Below are 20708 nucleotides of genomic sequence, written 5' to 3'. Positions count from 1 at the left end.
GAGAGAGACAGACAGACTGTTGACTGACACTGAGCAGTTTTCCATTTGCTGGTTTACTGACCAAATGCCCAAAATACCTGGGACAGGGCAAACCCAGGAACTCAGAAATTCATCTGCATCTCCTATATGAGCCTCAAGAACACAGTGATTTCAACCAAAATTTACTCTCTTGCAGGATGTACATGAACAGGAAGGCAGAATTAGAAGCAGAGCCAGGACTCAAGCACTCTGACAGAATGCAAACATCCTAAACGTCTTAACTATTATGCTAAATGGCTGTCCTGGAACTGCTTTTCGTAACACTATGAATACATGTAAGAGGAAACAGTGGCAAAACTCTCCAACCAGACCCCTCTGAAGAGTCATGCAGCTGCATCAGAGGATGCTGGTGTTGACCAAGGGTTCTGAATCCCTTTCACGGGGCCTGAGAGAAAGAGGTATTGACAATGCCTACAGTTTAAAAACGCTTGCTTCTCGCAGACTCACTGAACCAATGCATTTTCTTATCAAATGTTTTGTGCAGACCAACGGCAATGGCTTCATCCAGAGAAATAATTAGCATGCCTCTGGCAGCCTGTATTGATATTCGGTTTATAAAGCAGTGACCTAGAGACAGGGCATCTCTTGCAGATTAATGGCTCACAAGGGTCATTACTGGTACAAACGCACTTCCAGGGGCTACTATGTCCTTCCAACTCATCGTTAGCCTACGGTTTCAACCACCAAACACCCTATGCACACACAAGGGTCTCTATTAGCAGTTCGGATGTGAATGCAATAATAATATTTGTTTTCTTACACTTCACATTGCACTTTTCCAAGAAAGGAGAGAGGGGCTTGAGATTGGAGTCAAATATTTACTTGTGCTGTAAAACTTCACATAAAACAACCGTCTTCTGCTTCTACCTGGTACAAGAGCTGCAACAACACCACTGGCATGCTATTTGCCCAAATCCACTCTCCTTTTCTTCTTTGTAACAGAACCTGATTATATTCTGATGAAATCTTGCTCAGGTGAAAGAACACATCGCCCAGTTCCCTTTGTATCTATGAGTGGCTACTAGGTAGCAGCAGAAGTCACTTTGTAAAACATCTCAGAAAGCATTTTTGCCACTTTCCTTCCAACTTGTGTGGCCTCAGAAATAACTAGAGATGGTAGACTCCACAGCAGGAGGAACTGGAGAGTCTGCTGAATTTCTGAAGCTACTATACCATCCTCAATCTGCCTACCTCCAGCCCTCTCATATGATGATATCGCAAAAATTTCATGGAAACTGGAATTAAAAGGCAAATATATGTTAGTAAAAACATAATTTTGAAATCCATTATATATAAGGGGTATATATTATGGATATGTTACATATTATATATAGATATATTATATAATATATTATATGGACATATTATACATGAGTGGGGCTGACAGCCTGGGATTCAATTATCGGTAAAGCCTTCATCCATACTCCCAATGAACAGTGGGACTTGCTATGTGTTGATATTTTTACCTAATCAATTGGTAAGCATGTGATTGCAAAGCAAAATGGAAATGTGCCATTGTAAAAATTAGGAGAAAAAATAAGTATGTGAAGAAGAAGGTGGGTGGGAACTGCAAAACAAGGAAGGGTAGGATAGAAGTATTGCTGTGCTCCTAAATATCATGAGTCATTCACTTTACGTAAAATTTTAAATAAACCTATATATATATAATATAATTTTCACAAAAATCCCAAAACATACAGAAATGAGAAAGACCCATGAATAACCACCTCCCAGTAACAACCACCTGGCTTGTGCAAGCTGTCATTCCTAGTCCCTCTTACGAACTATGGCATGACATCCTGGTCAGGTCTCTCTGTGACTGCACTACCCCACGTACATCACAGAGCCCTGACCCTGCACAGCCCTTCTAGACTCAGAGGCCACAAGCAGGTGGGTTGGCTCTGGAACCAAACTGCCTGGTCCCGACACAGCCATTGATCAGCCATGTGACTTAAGGAAGCTACTTAGCTGCCAAGCTCTTGGTTTCCTTATTAAAAAAAATATATAGGCAAAGTAAGAGTAGCTTCCTCAGAGTAGCGGTGGAAACTGAATTTGTGATTTCTCGTAAGGTGAGTTGTGAGTAGAGAAGAGCCTGGTGGTCCCAGAGACCCTAGAACTCACACAGGCTTAAGTCTGAATCCCACCACAGTGAGCTCCACCATGACACCAGACCAGAGAACCAGAGGATGGAAAAAGAGGCTGCTCAGGAAATGCTGGGCACCATACTGGGTACCAGGGAAACTCAACAACACAGCCATTGTGATTGCTTTTATTGTTCATTCCTATGTCTGATTTGAAATCTGTTCTTTAATCACCCAGAAACATCAGAAGAACTTTGTACTTCTTACCCTTGCCATGTGAATATTTTTAGTCAAACATTATTAAATTTCTCTGATTGTCTACCCCTTTAATCTTCTGATTTCCTTCTGACAGAGGTTACCTGGGGTCATCCAACCTCATCAAATTCTCAGTCAATTTAGTTGCGTCAGAGAGATATGGGTTCTTAGAACTAACCATTTTCATGCTTCTGAGTCATTGAAAAAGATTTGGTCTTTCTTCTTTTAAAAGGTCTCTGAACTCCATTTGTTCTAAATAATACTTTGTGAGAAAGATCCAAGTGCTAATTGAAAGCATTTCATTCCCCACATATTTAATAAAAATGAGACCTGGAATTTCTCATCTACACTAGAATCCTCTAATGTTATTCGCATTTTAATATGAATCTAACATTAGAAAATAATTTCAGAAATTTGAAAGTTTAAAGATGTTATAGGTTTTCTTAAAGTAAGATTGATCTGAATTATTTTAAAATGCAACATTTACTAGAATGTCACTAAAGAATTTCTTCATTTCATCATTTCTAGCAGTTGAAAAAGGTCTCCTTCATACTTCTAAATTAGATTCAGTAATAAATGCTCAATTTGACTTGAGACAGATTTATTTCATGACTGAAACTCCTAGCAATAAGTTTATAATTAAGCAGTAATATTAATAGGCAGTGAGCTAGGATATGTGTTTCAATAATGTGCAAAGATTTGACAAGAGTTGAATGTTGGGTGATAGAAGGATTTTTCATTTATTAAAGTGTTTGGAATGATATCTCATCCTAGCTCCCTCCTACAGGTACGTCTCTATTCTTCATAACATTTCTGACACCACCGCACAGACTTCTCAAATTCACCAAAAATAAACCTTGGGTTCCTTCTGCTAATATATTTTTTGACTTCAGGACTAGGGGAAAACATTTTGAAAAGTAGTCTCAAGAACCTCAAGCACTGTTATTAAGCCAGAAAGTTCAAGTGGCAAAAATTAAACCAGAGTCAGACACAATTCCACAAACACTGACAGAAGTCACAAAGGAGCTCCGTCTTCATCGTCTAGCCAACTCTTATTCACCGTCCAAACAAGTCAGCTGTCCTTCCCTCTGTGAAGCCCCCTTGACTCCCATTATTTCAGAGTAGAATAGACAGAGCATTCCCCCTGCATTATCCCAAACTGTCCTGAGAACATCTTGATCTTTGCCTTTCTATCATTTTTGCATTACTCACTTGTATGCTAGTGATTTGGGATGTGGCTGAGAATGTAGCCATTACTCCCATACACACTATGATAGTTTGGCATAATATATGAAAAACCTTCTACAAACATGAATAGAAGAGAAAGCAAGTTTGAGCTAAGGCAAGGGGAGGTTCCAGCCATAGCAGTGAGGCGGCAGCAGTTCACAAAGGCACCAACTTTCATGTTAGGGGCCAGGATGTAGGGCAGGCAGACACCTTCACGGCAGAGATAGGCAGTAAACACGACGGAGAAGAGCAGACCATGGAGGACAGCAAGGAGAAGAGAGACTCTGACTGGATGAACAACACAATGGCCAGAAAGCAGAATTTCCTCACATCCAAACAGACTCCACTTACAAGCACAGCAAAACCTAGACGTTGACTGGCGATCTCTGAGAAACCGCAGTGTCCAGCAGCAACTGCTCCTAGGTGCTAGTAGCGAAAAGAACTGATGACCTACAGGCCAGAGGAGAATGCATTTCCTCCCTTGAATTTAAGAGAACAATATTAGTAGGAGCCTCCATGTGCAGTTAAGATGGGCTAAATACTTTAAACACCTGAAAAAAACAGGCAAAAATACAGAACAGAATGGGTTACGTAATGCAACAACAGACAAGACAGCTACAAAGGGGACGTCGTTGCAAGCGCACTGGCTCATTATGTGAAAGCAATTTCCAGGCTGCAGGACCACAAAAGGAACCCAAACACAGATGAGGAAGAGAAATCAAAGTTCATGGCACTGGAGAGGACTGCAATTGGGGTATCAGCAATGAGGATGAACAGAGCTGCATGGAGAGACAGCTCCGGAGGTGCAGAGGGTCAGCTCTACTCCTTGAATTCAGATAGGAATGAGGCCAAAGGAGGACTCCAGTGGAAAGACAATGGGGGGAACAGTTTCCAGAAGTTACCAGCAACCAGAGACAAAAAGAACTCATAGCACAGGAAGCACTGGGTAGAATCCTCAGAAAGATCCGTGTTAGTTGTGAAACTAAAACATCCATGCTCTGGTCTTGATTAACAAAACCTGAAGCCAGTCTCAGAAGGATCCAATGACTTCATAGTGACCTACCAGCACTGCAGAACAGCAATCCAACACCATTTAAAGGAAAAGAATAAAATCAGCAATCAACAACACAAAATTCACATTGCCCGGGATCCCATTAATAATTATAAGGTAACAAAGAAGACAGGAAAATAAAGCCTCAAAACTTGAAAAATATCCATCAACCGAAAGAGGACCAGACATGACAGAGACCATGGAACTAGCAAAAAATAAAGTTAAGAAAGCTATTAAAATCATGATCCATAGGTTGGCAAACATAAAGGAAAGCGTGACTGTGGTGATAAAGAAGAGGCAGAGCATGCAAAGATGACGGAGCTTGTAGGGATAAAATCGGTAATATCAGAAATAACATACACACTGGGTGACTATACGAGTTTGCACCATGCAGACTTCAACACACAACAGAAGAAACAATCCTAGCTGACTGGCGTAAACAACCAACATTCATCATTCTCAGTTCTGGAGGCTTAAAATTCATGAACAGAGGTGTGGCAGGGTTGGATTCTCGGTGAAGGTCCTCCTCCTAGTTTATGAACAGCAAAAAGACAACTGGCTGGCTCTTCAGCCTTGACCACTTTGGGGTCATGATCTAATCACCCCTCACTGGCCCCCAGCTCCAAACACCATCACCTTGGGGCTAGAGTTCCAGCATGTGAACTGGGATGAATGCCAACATTCGGTCCAATGAAAAAGGGATTTTTCTCAATCTGATAAGAAGGGCAAAACCTCTAACCAACATCCCCTGAGATGTCGAAAGACTAACCGCTTTTTCACAGCATCTCTTCAATGCTGTACTGGAGGTTCTTGTCATGCTAATTATACAGCCAAAAGCAAACCCGAATGGATTATAAGGGTGCAAATAAAACTGTTCATTGACATGGTAGATATTGAAAAACTCTACAAAAATACTTACTAGAAATAAACAAAATTGAAATTTTAAAAATATGAAAGACTACTGAAGTTAATTAAGAGCTAGTTTTAATGAAAATATAAACAAAATTGATAAGCTGTTAGCCAGACTAGCCAAAACAGAGACAGTGAGAGAAAAATAGATATCAATAAAATCAGAGATGAAAAAAGAGATATCACATATACAAAGAATACATTTGTAATTTTTATCAACAATTTGGATTTCTGAAAATATATAACTTGCCAAAACTGAACCATTAAGACATAGAAAACGTTATCATAGCAATAACTAATGATGAGATTCCAATGAAGAAAAGCCCAGGAGCAGATGGCTTCACTAAATTATAACAAACCTTCAAGAAAGAACAATAATTCTTCTCCAACTCTCTAAACAATTTAAAAAGAGAAAATTCTTCCAAATTCATTCTATGAGGCTGGCATACCTATATAAAAGGATATAGCCAAAAAAAAGGAAACTGTAGACCACAATCCCTGATAACCACAGACACAAAATCCTCGATAAAATATGAGCCAAATGAATGCAACAACATACCCAACAGATCACCACCCTTACCCAATGAGATTTATTCCAGGCTTTAGGGATGGTTCAACATATGCAAATCGATATGTGAAAATCACATGACCTTTCCAATAAGCATTTGACAAAATATATTTCATGATTTAAATTTTTAAAAATCACATGTCAATACAACAAAGTTTATATATGACAAGCCAGAGCCATAATGCGTCCATCAATGGATGATGAGATGAAAAAGCTGTGGCGTATTGACAAAAAACTAACATGTAAGAACATACCAACAACTTACAAATTCAACAACAAAAAGGAAATTAATCCAGTTAAGAAATGGGCAGTTCTCAAAAGGAAAAATCCAAATGGCCAACAAATACATGAAAAGCAATACTCAACATCACTCGCTGTTAGGGAAACGCAAATCCAAACCACCGTGAGCTCTTACCTCATGCCGTCAGAGTGACGAAAATCCAAAAGACAGAGTAACAAATGCAGGTGGCGATGCAGAGAAGAAAGAACACTCACACTGTGGCAGGAAGGCACACTAGTCCAACGGCTGGGACAAACAGCACGGAAAGTTACCTACACCGGGAAATACTTTCCCATGAGACCCAACATTCCCACTAGGTATACACGAAGAGTTACACTGTATCAAAGAGTTACCTACAATGCAGTGTTCACAATCGCCAAAATATGGAATCCACCAAACTGTCCATCACCAGGGGAATGGATAAATAAAGTGTGCTAAAAGCACACAGTAGGATGTTATTCAGCTTTATATAAGAATATTCCATTTTCAGTAAAATGGATGTGGCTGGAGGACGTTGTGCTGACCAAAATAAGAGGCGCAGAGAAAGACATATACCCCATGCTCTCCCTTATATGTGGGGTTGGCATTTTTTAAAAGTCAAAAGCAAAAACAGGAAAAGAAAGAAATGTCTGCTGCATTTGCGTTGTTGCAAACAAAATTTTGTCAAACTTTGTCTTATATCTTTGTCAAACTAATGGTTAAGAATGCTGCACCATTATAGTTTTAATAATCTGTGATTACTTTGACATTTACTATATATGGATTGGTCATTTTTCCACTTGATTATTATTTACAGTCCTTGCCCATATTGCCACGAAAGTAAGGTCTTTTTGTTTTTCACTTGTTAAACTTTTTTCACTGGACTATTATGCTTTTTATTAAAATGTAAAAATACACCATCTTGAAAGTGACGAAGAGGCAGAAGAAAGAAGAGATGATGGGAGGGACAAAGTGGAGAGAAAGACGGAGAAAGAGAAGAGCACTGTATTCTCAGAATGGTATCAATGAACTGTAGAACCTCTTAGAATCTAAAAAGTAACATAAAGTAAGCTGGTATATATACACATGGAAAGTGTAGATGCGGAACATTATTCAGCCATAGAAAGTAACAAAAATCTGACGGTTATTAAAATGTGTATATTGATTAAAAGTTAGAAATGGAAAAAATCCAATGACAAGAAGCAGATGAGTGACTGTCCCTCCCTGGGATTAGGTGAGATTATTCCCACAGTGGAAGAAGAGGACATGGGGCGGCAACAGACTTATTCTGTACCCTAACTAGAGTGCGTTTGCAATATCATTACCCAAGGCTAATAACACTCGTGATATTTTTCCTTACAATATCATTCTCATTTTCTAAATTTCCTGGAATTTGTCCTAAGGAAATAAACAGAAATGTACCAAAATATTAGAGTTAAATAATTTAGGAAAATATTGTAGGTAATCAAAGAGTTATAATTGATGCTAAATCCCTTTAAGGAAATAGTATGAATTTAGCCAACAACAGTCACATTTTCATGCAACATTTAAGGACACATGGAAATATGCATGACACAATGTAAGATACACAAACCGTAGAGAATATTTACATTCATATAATTTCAAATTTAGATGTGTGATGTATTTAACATATCCACAGAATTGTGTGATTTCTTTGTTCTGAAACAGGGCAATGTTACCCACTGAGAGTAAAAATGCCAAAGTACTTGCTAGAACTGGCATTTGAAAATAAATTGTCATCTGAAACAAGGTCACACAAAAATCAGTTTATCCAGTCCTCTCAGGGAGTGGGGAGCAGCTCACTCATGACTCTGGCTATAGGAATCAACCATGCCCACGGTGCCCATGCCCACGGCACCTACGCCCATGGCACTATACCAATGGCACCCATGCCCACAGTGCCCACGCCCACGGTGCTCATGCACACTACGCTCACGCCCATGGCACCCATGCCCACGGGTGCCCATGCCCATGATACCCATTTACAGCAGAAGCTTACACAACACACAATGCAGCAAACAACAATACACTTAAAATAGGTAAGATACAAATATTCCTGAATGAACTTGAAGGCATATTTTAGAAAGTCTAGACTTGAGAGCACTAACACGCACATGAACAGGCAGCATGGTTTCATAAAGGCATGTGTGTTATTTATAATCACATAAGTTGCTTACCCCAAACTCAGCTCTTACCTCAAGAAAATGGGGAATGAGCCCAGAGCAATAGCTCAACAACTAACTCCTTGTCTTGCGGGTATTGAGATCCCATATGGGCACCGGTTTGCGTCCAGGCTGCTTCACTTCCCACCCAGCTCCCTGCTTGCGGCCTGGGAAAGCAGTAGAGGATAGTCCAAAGCCTTGGGACCCTGCACCCACATGCAAGATCTGAAAGAGGTTCCTGGCTCCTGGCTTCGGATCAGCTCAGCTCTGGCCATTGCAGCCTTGTGGGGAGTGAGCCAGTGGATAAAAGATCTTTCTCTCTTTGTAAATCTGCTTTTCCAATGAAAATAAATCTTTCAAAAAATAAAATGGGAACAATGTTCCTATCCTTCCTGCTTCACAGAGTCAATAAAGAGCAAACAAGGTGACATAAGTAAAATGAATTCTTAATTTACAAATGTCAAGTCCAAGGTGAAGAAGCTTAATATGTGGCTCTAGGACCACTAAAATTAGCAGCTGCCTTCTGATTGCATCTCTGGTCTTCTGCGATAAAGGCCTTCATAGCAAAGAAATAGGAAATCTTTCAAGTTCAAAGAGCAAGACTCTCCACAGCAGGCGGCTATCCCCACACCATGTCAGGAGGATTGTCACCACAGCCACACAAAAATCGCAGTCTCAAAATGTTACTTTTCCCCAGGCTGGCAACAAGAAAGATCACTGAGCATGAAGCCATACAGACCTACGTGTTAGGATTAGTCAGCTGACAACCGACATATTGTTCAATCTTATTAACCTTATCGTCCTTTTTTAAAATACAGTATTTCTTTTTAAATATTTATTTTACTTTAATTTGAAAGGCAGAGTTAAACAGAGAGAGAGAAAGAGAGACAAAGAGATCATCCATTTGCTGTTCACTCCCCAAATGGCCCTAACAGCTGAGGCTGAGCCTATCCAAAGCCAGGAGCTTCTTCCATGTCCCCTATGTGGATCCAGGTGCCCAAGCACATGAGCCATGCTCTGCTGCTCTCCCAGGCCACAAGCAGGGAGCGGGAATGGAAGTGGAGCAGCTGAGACATGAACTGGAGCCCATATGGGATGCCAGTGCCACAGGCTTTGATTTACCCTACTACCCTCGGTGCCAAACCTTCCCATTAGCCTTTTGATAAAACTTTGTGCAAAACAGCACTTCATATTTTTCAAATCATTTGCACTTTATCATCATTGAGGTATCCGAGATGAGCAATGCATCTGTCCTTGAGCTTTGTTCCTGCCAGCAGGCCCCAAGTCCACCAAGGGCGAGGCGGTGGTGTTCTTCAGCTACAGAACTACTGGAGACACACTGCTGAGGGAGGTCTGCTTCATTGTGCACAGTTACAGGCTTATAAAGACCAAGCAAGGGGAGGGCAGGAGGAGCTCTTCCCACCACCCACCAAAGACACTGTCACTGGCTAGAAGGCATGTCCGCTCCCCTTGACCCTCCAGTCATGTCAGAGGTCACGCTCCACATGCAGGGCTGTAAGCTGTACCTCAGGTCATGGGCAGGTAAGCTGCAAGCCAAGCCCACCACGGAGCAGGCAGGGGCCATCGCTCACAATATGCCTCAATTTACAGATGAGAAAACTGAGATGCAGAAATATCAAATTGACCATGCAGTGAACTAGACCAAGGTCCAGAACTCCATATTTAGAATTATAAGGGTAATACTTTATTTGAAATAAAATACCAGGGGACTTCCTAAAAGCTCTTGAGAAATGTATATTATCTCAATTTCATCTTTCTGTGAATTTTCTGAAGCCCCCTCAAACACCAAGTTGGTATGTTATGCAATTTTCCATATGTTTCAGAGATAAAGAATCTAAATGGGACCCAATGAGATGGCTCAGTGGCTCGAGTCCTCGCCTTGCAAGCACCAAGATCCCATGTGGGCACTGTTTTATGTCCTGGCTCCTCCACTTCCCATCCAGCTCCCTGCCTGTGGCCTGGGAAAGCAGTAGATGATGACCCAAAGCCTTGGGAACTGTACCCATGTGGGAGACCCGGAGGATGCTCCTGGCTCCCAGCTTTGGGAACGGCTCAGCTCCAGGCGCTGCAGTCAACTGGGGAGCAAACCAGCAGACTGAAGATCTTTCTCTCTGCACTTCCTTCTCTCTGTAAATCTGCCTTTCAAATAAAAATAAATAAATCTTAAAAAAGAAACTGAAAAACTTTCATTTAAAACTTCTGACCTAAAGCTATCTTCCTCAAGGATCAGACTGAAAATTACTAAAGAAAACAACATAAAATCAGCATTTTAAAGTTGTACTTTTATATTTTGGGTTGATATGTTAGAGATATTCATGTTATTTTCCCTCTTTCTATCATCAATTTTTTAAGGTCATAGACAAAGGACTTCTTGGAAATTGTTTTATTTTTGGAATAGACATTTAAATTAAAGTATCACTATTTTTCCTAGAATAAATTAGTATATGTATCTCCTTACTGTAAAAATAATACATAGGATTCATTTCTGTCTGGAGTCTATGCATAAACATGAGCAAAAACTGCCAAGGACACACTTGGTCACCTCAACAGCATCACTTCTTTAGGGTCAAGCAATGTAGCTCTGCAGGTTAATCTGTCCCCAGCAACATGATTTGAGCCCCACATCCCAGGTCTTCTCTCCTTCTTCAATCCAGCTCCTTAATAGGAAAGCAGCAGAAGATGGCCAGCCCACGTACTTGGGCCCTTGCTAACCATGAAGGAGACCATTACAGAATTCCTGGCTCCTGGCTTTTATCTCCCCCAGTCTCAGCCATGATGGCCTCTGGGGAGTGAACCCAGGATCTCTTTCCTCTCCCACTCTTGTTCTTGCTCTGTCACCCTGTTTTATAATAAAGATCTATTCTTTTATTTAAACAATTTAATAATCCCCCAGCATATGCTATTTCTGCCTAATACAAGAATAATGAAGGTTTCTATCCAGTATTTTTTCCTAAGCAACTGATTGAAAAATATATTTTTCAACAATAGAAAGGAAGGCAGCATTGACACACCGTTACAGCATAGATGAGCCTTGAAAGATTATGCCAAGTGCAAGAAGACAAAGGCCAACATATTGTATGAACCCATCTAAACAAGCTATCCAGAACAGACAAATCTATAGAGATAAAAAAGTAGACTCTTGGCTGCCTACACTTAGGAGAGAGCGCTGAATAGGGAGTCTCAAATAGCTACAGAGTCTATGGGGTGATAAAAAGTTCTGAAATTAATTATAGTGACAGTCGCAAAATTCTGCAAATGTACCAGATCTACTGAAGTTTATATTTTAAATGGGTGAAGTAATAGGAATGTGAATTATATCCTAATAAAGCTGTTACAAAACTAAAACAATAACAAAAAACAGATTGCACCACAAACTAGAAGAGAATGACAAGTTGTTTCAAATTTATAGCCAAACCCTGAGCCCTTTTGCTAAGTCATTTTTGGAGACTGAACCTATATTATTACCAGTTTCCATGCAGCATTCTTGGTGAAGGCGGGGAGGGAGGCGGAGGAAGCAGGATCACCATCCCTTCTACAGGGCCAGGGTGGCACGAAAGGCCTGTGAGTGCCAAAGAACTTGGGATCAGTTTGCATCTTCCAATTCGGCTGGATCTGGCCAGAGTGAAAGATCTAGTTGAGCAAGGGCACAAACCAAGGTGAAACTCTTCCCTCTGCCTAGGGCTACTGGAAACCATAAACAGACCCCAGGGATCACAGGCAGGTGAGACTCTTCCCTCTTCCTAGAAAAAGTGAGAAACTGCTGGAAATGGATAGTTCCTAAGTAAATGCGACAAGAATAAAAAACACAATGGAATCTAAACCTTCCTCACGATCAGACGCTAACAGCCTGATGAGATTAAAAAAAGAGAGAGAGAGATTAAGACTAGGGGTTGTTTATTTTGAACAAAAGGAGGAATATTTCTTTTTCTCCTTTTTCTTTTTTGTAAGTTGTTTCATTTATACAAAGAAATGTTCACATATTTCCCGATACGCAGCGATCCTTCTCCCCAACCCCTCTGCCCTCTTCCCCACACACCATCCTCCTCCCTTACTTGGTTTTTCTTTGTTTTTACCATGGCATACTTGCATTTCACTTTGCAGTCACAGGCTTAACACCAGAAAGTGTATTTCCCCACCATCTCCTTTACCCTGTTGGTTTTCTTCTCAGGAGATTCCTGCCAATGTATGTTTTTCTTTGCTTATTGATTTTTCAGCTACGAGCGAGAGTGAGAGAGAGAGAATGAAGAAGAGAGAGATTCCACCTACTGGCTTGCTCCCCAAACTCCCCCAGCAGCCAGGGCTACCCCATGGGGATCCAGGAACTCCTTCCAGATCTCCCACAGGCTGGCAGAGTCAAGACTGGAGCATCATCCGTGCCCTCCCAGGATGCATGAGCAGGAAGCTGAATTGCAAGCAGAGACTTGACACAGTGTACCACCCCCACCCCAAGCACTACCATCCATTTCCTAAGCTCAGCTCCTGCAGCTTTCTCATAGCACTAAGCGCTGTACACACTGAGGCACTAGCGTGGGGTTTATTTGACTGCACTCCTCTTGGGACATCTGCAACTCAGCAACCCAATGAAACTATGAACACATTTCCTGGTCAGAGTTGATCTTATCTGGCTTTCTTTGCAGTAGGAATCTGAAGAAAAGATACAGATTGTAAAGTCTTCCATTGTAAAACAAAGAAGTTGTACACTGAAGATTCACTAAACTCCACGGCAGAAGTAAAATCATATACAATTCAGCTTTTCTTGCACTGGGCAAGATTAATGCAATGCCCTCCCATCACAATTAGATGTTCAAGGACTGCTCATGCTCTGTCTGTGATCAAACTGTCCCAGAGCTGCACCAACGGCTGGGCCTTTGCTTGAGAAATGAGTAAAATGCTCAGACAAAAGCATCCATGTCCAAGAGGAAATATCCCTCAAGATATTTTGTCTTCTAAAAATCATATTTTTTTTCTTTTTTTAAAAATTTATTTATTATTTGTAATTCATTAATTACATTGTATTATGTGACACAGTTTCATAGCTACTTGGATTCTCCCCACCCCTGCCCAAACCCTCCCACCATGGTGGATTCCTCCACCTTGTTGCATAACCACAGTTAAAGTTCAGTTGAGATTCCCCCATTGCAAGTATATACCAAACATAGAGTCCAGCATCTTACTGTCCAGTCAAGTTCAACGGCTTCTTAGGTATACCCTCTCTGGTCTGAAGACAGAGCCAGTAGAGTATCATCCCGATCAATTAAAAGCTCCAACATACCATCAGCAAAAATTTACATCATTATGGAATTAATTGACATAGTAATGAGTAACCAATATGTTAAAAGTAAATGCGAGTTCCCAACCACCTTCTGTGACCACCTCATTGACATTTCAATTTTAGTTTAAAAAATATGGAACGCTTCATGAATTTGTGTGTCATCCTTGTGCAAGGGCCATGCTAATCTTCTCTGTATCGTTCCAATCTTAGCATATGTGCTGCCGAAGCGAGCACAAAATCATAGATTCTTAATGTTTCTACAAAAATGCATAATTCAAAAATAAAATGAGGGGTGGGACACTGGGCAGCTGCAGGTTCCACTCCCTATCCCAGCTTCCTGCTGATGGAGGCCCCCCGGGGGTCATCAGGTGGGACTCCCCTGACTCATAGGAGAAAGACTTTGACTGAATTCCTGGCTACTGGTTTGGACCTAGCTGTTGTATTCTGGGAGTGAACCTGCAGGTGAGAGATCTCTGCCTATCTCTGTCTCTCTGCCTTTCAAATTTTTTAAAGTGTCTTAATTAAAATTATTTTTTAAAAAAACCATTCACCGCATGCCACTGCCACTCACCCTACTTTTAGCTTCACCATGAACCTATTGGTCACATTCTACACCTCAAGACAACACACTCGTTCCTTTGCCTTCACATCTATCAGGGCTTAATGCGCTTTCCTCAACCATCCAACATAAAGCGGCACTTCCACTTTACCCTGTGTTATACCTCATTTATAGTTCTTAACGCATTTATCTGATAATCATACTAATCTACCAAATATGACTGGGATGGAAGAAATTGAGGCAAAACTGATTAGTTTACAAAGTTTGTTTGGCATGATTATTAAAAAGCTCTGGAATAGACTGTGTGATGGATATAAAAAAGTCAAATTACCCTTTTTAAAAATAGAATGTCTGATATAAGAGAGGGGCAGAAAGACAACAAGGAGAAAAAGCACACACTTCTGTGCACTGATTCCCCAAAAGCCTGCAGAACCTTATGCTTGACTGAGCCCAAGCTGGGGGCCAGAAACTCACCCAAGTCTCCCTTGTGACCCACAGAAACCAATCACATAAGCCGTCACCACCTGCTGCCTCCCAGCATGCACTGAATTGGGAATACAATCAGCACTTGAATCCAGGGGTTCCAATTTGATGCAGGTTTTCCAAAGAGTATCTTAACCACTATCCCAAACTCTTGATGTACTACTCATTTTTAAATTAAGTTGTTTGAGTTCTCTATATATTCTGGTTAGTAATCCATTGTCAGACTTAAATATTTGAAAACATTTTCTCTCATTCTGTAGGTTGTCTCTTGCCTCTCTTGTTTCCTGGGTCATGTGGAACCTCTTTAGTTTGATGAAAGCCCACTGTCTATTGTTCCATTTGTTCCTCTATGTTTTTTGGGTCTGGTCCAAAGAACCTCTTTCCCATTTTAATTTCCACAAGCATCTCCCATGTATACTTCTGTTGCTTTCAAAATCTCTGGTCTTACATTGAGGTCTCTGATCCATTTTTGAATGGCTTTTGAATTTTTTAAAAAGAAGATTTATTTATTTTTATTGGAAAGACAGATTTTACAGAGAGAAGGAAAGACAGAAAGATCTTCCATTTGCTGGTTCACTCCCCAAGTGGCCTCAATGGCCAGAGCTGAGTCAATCTGAAACCAGGAGCCAGAAGCTTCGTCCAGGTCTCCCACATGGGTGTAGGGTCCCAAGGCTTTGGGCAATCCTTGACTGCTTTTCAAGGTCACAAGCAGGGACCCGGATGGGAAGTGGAGCAACTGGAACACGAACCGTCGCCTACATAAGATCCCGACACCTACAAGGTGAGTTTTGAGCCACTAGGCTATTGTGCTGGGCCCTTGAGTGGTCTTTTTACTTGGTGAAAGAAAGCGGTTCATTCTCTCACATATGGATGCACAGTCTTCCAGCTCTATGTCTTGAAAAGAGTTTCTAAGTACATGTTTTTACCACTTTTTAAAAAATGTTACTTGGCTGTAAATGTATGACTTAACTTACAGTGTCTCTGTTCTGCTACATGAGTCCATGTGTCTATTTTTATGCCAATACTGTGTGTTTGAATAAACATCATTTTACAACATAGTTTAGCATTATATAATGAAATGCCTTGTGTGCCATCAGACATTTTCATGTTGTGAACCATCCATGCAACAGTAGGATGAATTCCCTCCTCTTCTACTTTTAAAATTTTTATTGGCCAGAATGGTGGTGCCAGGAGTTAAGGCTCTGCCTGCAATGTCCACTTCCAGCATTGGAGTGTCATTGAAGCCATGTTGGGGACCTATTCAGCCTGACCCAGCCCGAGTGTCATGACTATTTTGGGAGTGAACCAGCAGGTGGAAGAACTCGATCTCTCCCTCTGTTACTCTGCCTTGCAGGTGCATCTTTTTAAAAAATAAAATAAAATTGGAAGTAGGCAGGAATTAAACCCAGTTATTCTGATACGGGATGATATTGTCTCGATTTATGGCTTAACCACTGCACCAAACACCTCTCTGGTATTACTTTAATTGACAAATCAGAATTCTAGACATTTACTAGCACAATGTGGCTTTTATTTGTGTATGTAATCCTGGGTGATAGAAATGAATCTAGCATCTTGTGCAATTCTCAAAGACAAATAGCAGATGATCTAACTTCTCTGTAGAATCCTAAAGATGTGAACTTCTAGAACAAACTGGAATCATAGCCACTAGGCTAGGGTCAAAGGGAGATTTTGGTGAAGGACTAAGCTTCAGATGGACAGAAGGGATTATTTTGAGATGTGTTACACAGCATGGTTACTCTCCTCTGAACTAAAGGCAGTATTTCTGGGATAGAGAGCCAGAATCCAAGCTAAATGATTTCAACCAAACAAGTAGTGTTCCCTCAACTTCAGATTACTCATACAGAACAGACATGCAAACATCCAGCTCCCAGGTTGTCCTTACCCAAATGTGGCTTCCAGGCCTCCTTGGAGATCCATACCTCCCTAAGCCGATTTATGACCCCAGGTCCTTTGCACTTTCTGTTTCCTTAGCCTAGATGATGCTTTTCCAGAACATTTTTGAACTGGATGCTCCTCAGTCAGATCCCCATTCTGATGTCACATCCTTAGACGACACCTCATCTCCCCACTGGAGTTGAATAGTCATTCTCTGTGCACTGGCCAGTTTATCTTTGTCTGTTAACTGTCCCCATGGGAATGTCCATCACTGTGCCTCAGTGCCCACTCCTATGCCCTTGTACAGAATGCAGGTACCTTCTCATTGGAGCACCTCCTTCAGGAGGCCAGGAATAGACGAGCTGAGCCTCCCTGCCCACATGCCTTGATTCTCTCTCCTAGCCATCTCTACCACCTCTATTTATTTTTCTTCCCTAATGTCTCCGGCAAGAACTTCCAAGACTGCTAACTCACAGAAGTAAAAACACCCATGACTGTCTCATTCCTTAGTCTTTTGCCATGGAACATGATGTTATCTGTGTGGTTTTAATAGATATGACCTTTGCTGTGTAAGAAGGTAATTTCTTTCCATTTCTAGTGGGTTATTTTTTTTCAATCATAAAGATTGTTGAATTGTGTCTAATGCGTTTTCCACATCCACAATGTTAATACATTACATCAAATAATTTTCAAATGTTAAAGCAGCCTTGCATTCCAGGAATCCATCTCCCTTTGTCATCCCATATGATCATATTAATGTGCTGCTGTTTTTTATCTGTTGAATATTTTGTGAAGCAGTTTTTGCATCAATGTTCATAGGATATATTAATCTGCCACTCCCTCACCTGGCTTTGATATCAACACAATGTTAGTTAATAGAAAAAATAAGGTCTCTCTCCTCTTTCAGTTTTTGGAAGACTCTGAGAATGATTGGTATAAGTTCTTTTTTAAATCTTTGGTAAAATTCACCAATGAGTCCATCAAATCCCAGGTTAGTATGTCAGGAAGTTTTCAATTCGTGACTCTATCATCTTATTAGCTTTCAGTCTATTCAGATTTTATGTTACTTTGTGACTCAGTCTGGCTGTGTTGGTGCCTCCAGGCTTCCGTCCACGTCATGCAGGTTGCCGGATGTGTCGGAATACAGCAGCTCACAGTGCTCCACCTTCCCCCCCTTCGGATCTGCGTAATGCCAGCAGTAATAGTACATCTATCATTCTGAGTTTGTTTCTTCTTAACCCATCTGAGCAATATATGGTCAATTTTGTTCATCTTTTTGAAAAATCAACATCTGGACTTGTTGGATTTTTCTACAAATTTGTGCTCTAATCTTTACTTCCTTCTTTCCATTTGATTTAGATTTATTGTGTTCTTAATTTCTTAAGTTGTGAAATTAAGTTGTTGATTTGCTGGCTTGCTTCTTTTTTCATGGAAGCATCAACAGCTAGAAATTACCTCCTTAGCACTGCTTCCATGTGTTCTGTAACTTTACTATTTTGTGTCGCTTGATTGTCCTGTTACCTCTAAGTATTTCGTTATTTTAATACTGATTTATTTACCCGAGAGGCAGAGACAGAGCAACACAGACATAGAGAACTGCTACCTGCTGTTTCAGTTCCCAAGAGTCTGCACAGTCAGGGTTGGGCCAGGATGTGGCTGTGGCCTGATCCAGGAGCCAAACAGCCAGTAGAGTTCTCCACCTGTGTGGCAGAGGTCTAACCACTTGAGTCACCTCCTACTGCTCCCAGAGTTCACACTGTCAAGAAGCTGGAATTGGAGGGTTGGAACCAAGAGTCAGACCCAGACACTCAGATAAGGAACATCTTCCAGGCCAAGCCCATCCAGGTATTTCCTAACTGCCCTTGCTGCTTCTCCTTTGGCCTAGGGTCCTTTAAGAGTTTATCGTGAATTTTCTCGTTGTTCTTTGGAGACTGATTTTTCACTTTCCCACTGTATTCCAAAAAGATACTTCGGATGATTTCTGTCTTTGAAAACCTCTGAGATTGACACTGGAGCCTACATGGAGTCTACCCAGGAGAGAGCCTCCCTTGCAGTTGAGAGGACTCTGCATCCTGTGACCTGCAGGTGCGATGGCCTGTGCCCTGAGGCAGACAGGGCGACATCGTGTACTCCACTCCAATTCCTTCTGCCTCCTCTACGCTGTAGGCAGGGTGGGAGGGGATGCTGTGTTCTTAGGTTCAGAGAACTCCTACCCTTTTGCCATATTAAACTTTTAACATGTGCTGTCCTTGTATCTTACAGATTCTTTTGACTTAAGCCTCTTTTTTTCCTGGCATTTCCACGGCCATCCACACTGCCCTTTGCTTCTTCTTAGCTTGCAGTATCTTTAGACCTCATTTCTGTTAGCCTTTATCCTTTTTGTGTGTCTTTGATCTGAAGTGCCACTTTCTGGGTCTCTTTTTCTTTTTTTCTTTCTTAGTTCATTATCACTGAAGCATTTAATTAAAATTATTCTTTTTAGATTTAATGATTTCTAACATTTTGCCATATTCACTTTATATGTTGATATTATATACATACATATACATACTATTTTGCTTTACAACAGAGATAACACAACACATAATGTGGGATTTATGACAAGAATAATGAAGTAGGGAACGAAATATCAGGATTTCATTATTTCTTATGATTAATATTGCATTGTGTAAATATGCCACATGCTTTTTATGCAGCCATGGGCTGACGCACACCTAGGATGATTCCACATCTCTGCTACAACAGAAACGAGACAGCAGCTACCTCTTTCATGAACTGACCCCAATAGCTTTGGACACATTCCACAACAACCGGGTTACGTGGTAGACCACTTTTAGCTTTTTGAGGAATATCTGTGCTACTTCCCATAATTGCTGTGTGAATCTGCATTCAAAACAACAGTATACTAGAGTTCTCATTTCTCTATATACTTGCCAGCATGTGGTATTTTTTAACTTTTGGTTAACAGCTTGCTTTGGAATGGAGTGTCTAACTCATTTTGCTTAAATAAATCCACTTACTTGGAGGCCTCATTTCTGTCACTTGGCTGGGTTTTTCTCTATCCTTATAGCTTTGGGGTCTCTCGTTTCCTGCGTTACCACCACCTTTGCAATTCCACTGATTTTTGTGGTAAAATATTTGAATTCCCTTCTCATTTCCTTTTATTGTATTCTTGTAGTGATTCTTTGTGGTTACTACAGGGGTTCCACCTAAAATCCAAACGTTATCCCACTCTGATGTGACTCTGTACCAGCTTAATTTCAATACCATACAAAACCTCTTCTACACAGCTCCAGACCCATCCCCTTCAGGCACCAATGGCATAGCGCAACATCTTTACTTAGCCCATGCTGAAAAGCACGGATTGAATAATTCTGACATTAGTTTCTTGATGATGGGATTCAATGTGATACTGGGTACATGTGTACACCACAGAATGATCTGATCAAGTTGACCAACACATAGATCACCAAGATAAATGCTGCTGGACTTCACTTCTATGGGAAATCATAAATGTTGCCGGGGCCAAAGCAGTGGATAATCCTCCACCTGCGGTGTAGACAAGCCTATGAGTGCTGGTTCAACTCTACTTCTGATTCAGCTCCCTGCTAAATGACTTGGAAAAGAGCAGAAAATGGCCCAAAGCCTTGGGCCCTTGCAACTGCCTTCGAGACCTGCAGGAAGCTCATGGCTCCTAACTTCAGCTCAACTCAGCTCTGATCATTGCAGCCAATTGGGGAGTGAATCAAGAAATGAAAGAGAGCTCTCTCTCTCTCTCTCTCTCTCTCTCTCTCTCTCTCTCTCTTTCTCCCAGTACCTGTAACTCTGACTTCCAATTAAAATAAATAAATCTGTTTTTAAAAATGTTGCTGTTGTGGAGGCAGAGAACAGAATGATGGTTT

At 41.0% G+C, this 20708-nt stretch overlaps 1 non-coding gene across 1 annotated transcript; it reads right to left on the bottom strand.

Moving 5' to 3' along the window:
* Nucleotides 1-13992: 13992 nt before the first annotated feature.
* On the bottom strand, nt 13993-14099 carry LOC118760212 (U6 spliceosomal RNA). Its single transcript, XR_004996648.2, has one exon. It is a non-coding gene; the product is annotated as a U6 spliceosomal RNA (small nuclear RNA).
* Between the last annotated feature and the right edge of the window lie 6609 nt (nt 14100-20708).

Source organism: Ochotona princeps, chromosome 22 (genome assembly GCF_030435755.1).
Source record: "Ochotona princeps isolate mOchPri1 chromosome 22, mOchPri1.hap1, whole genome shotgun sequence".
In the NCBI taxonomy this organism is placed as follows: domain Eukaryota; kingdom Metazoa; phylum Chordata; class Mammalia; order Lagomorpha; family Ochotonidae; genus Ochotona; species Ochotona princeps.
Note: the sequence above shows the minus strand (reverse complement) of the source record. Positions and strands in the feature narration are given on the sequence as shown.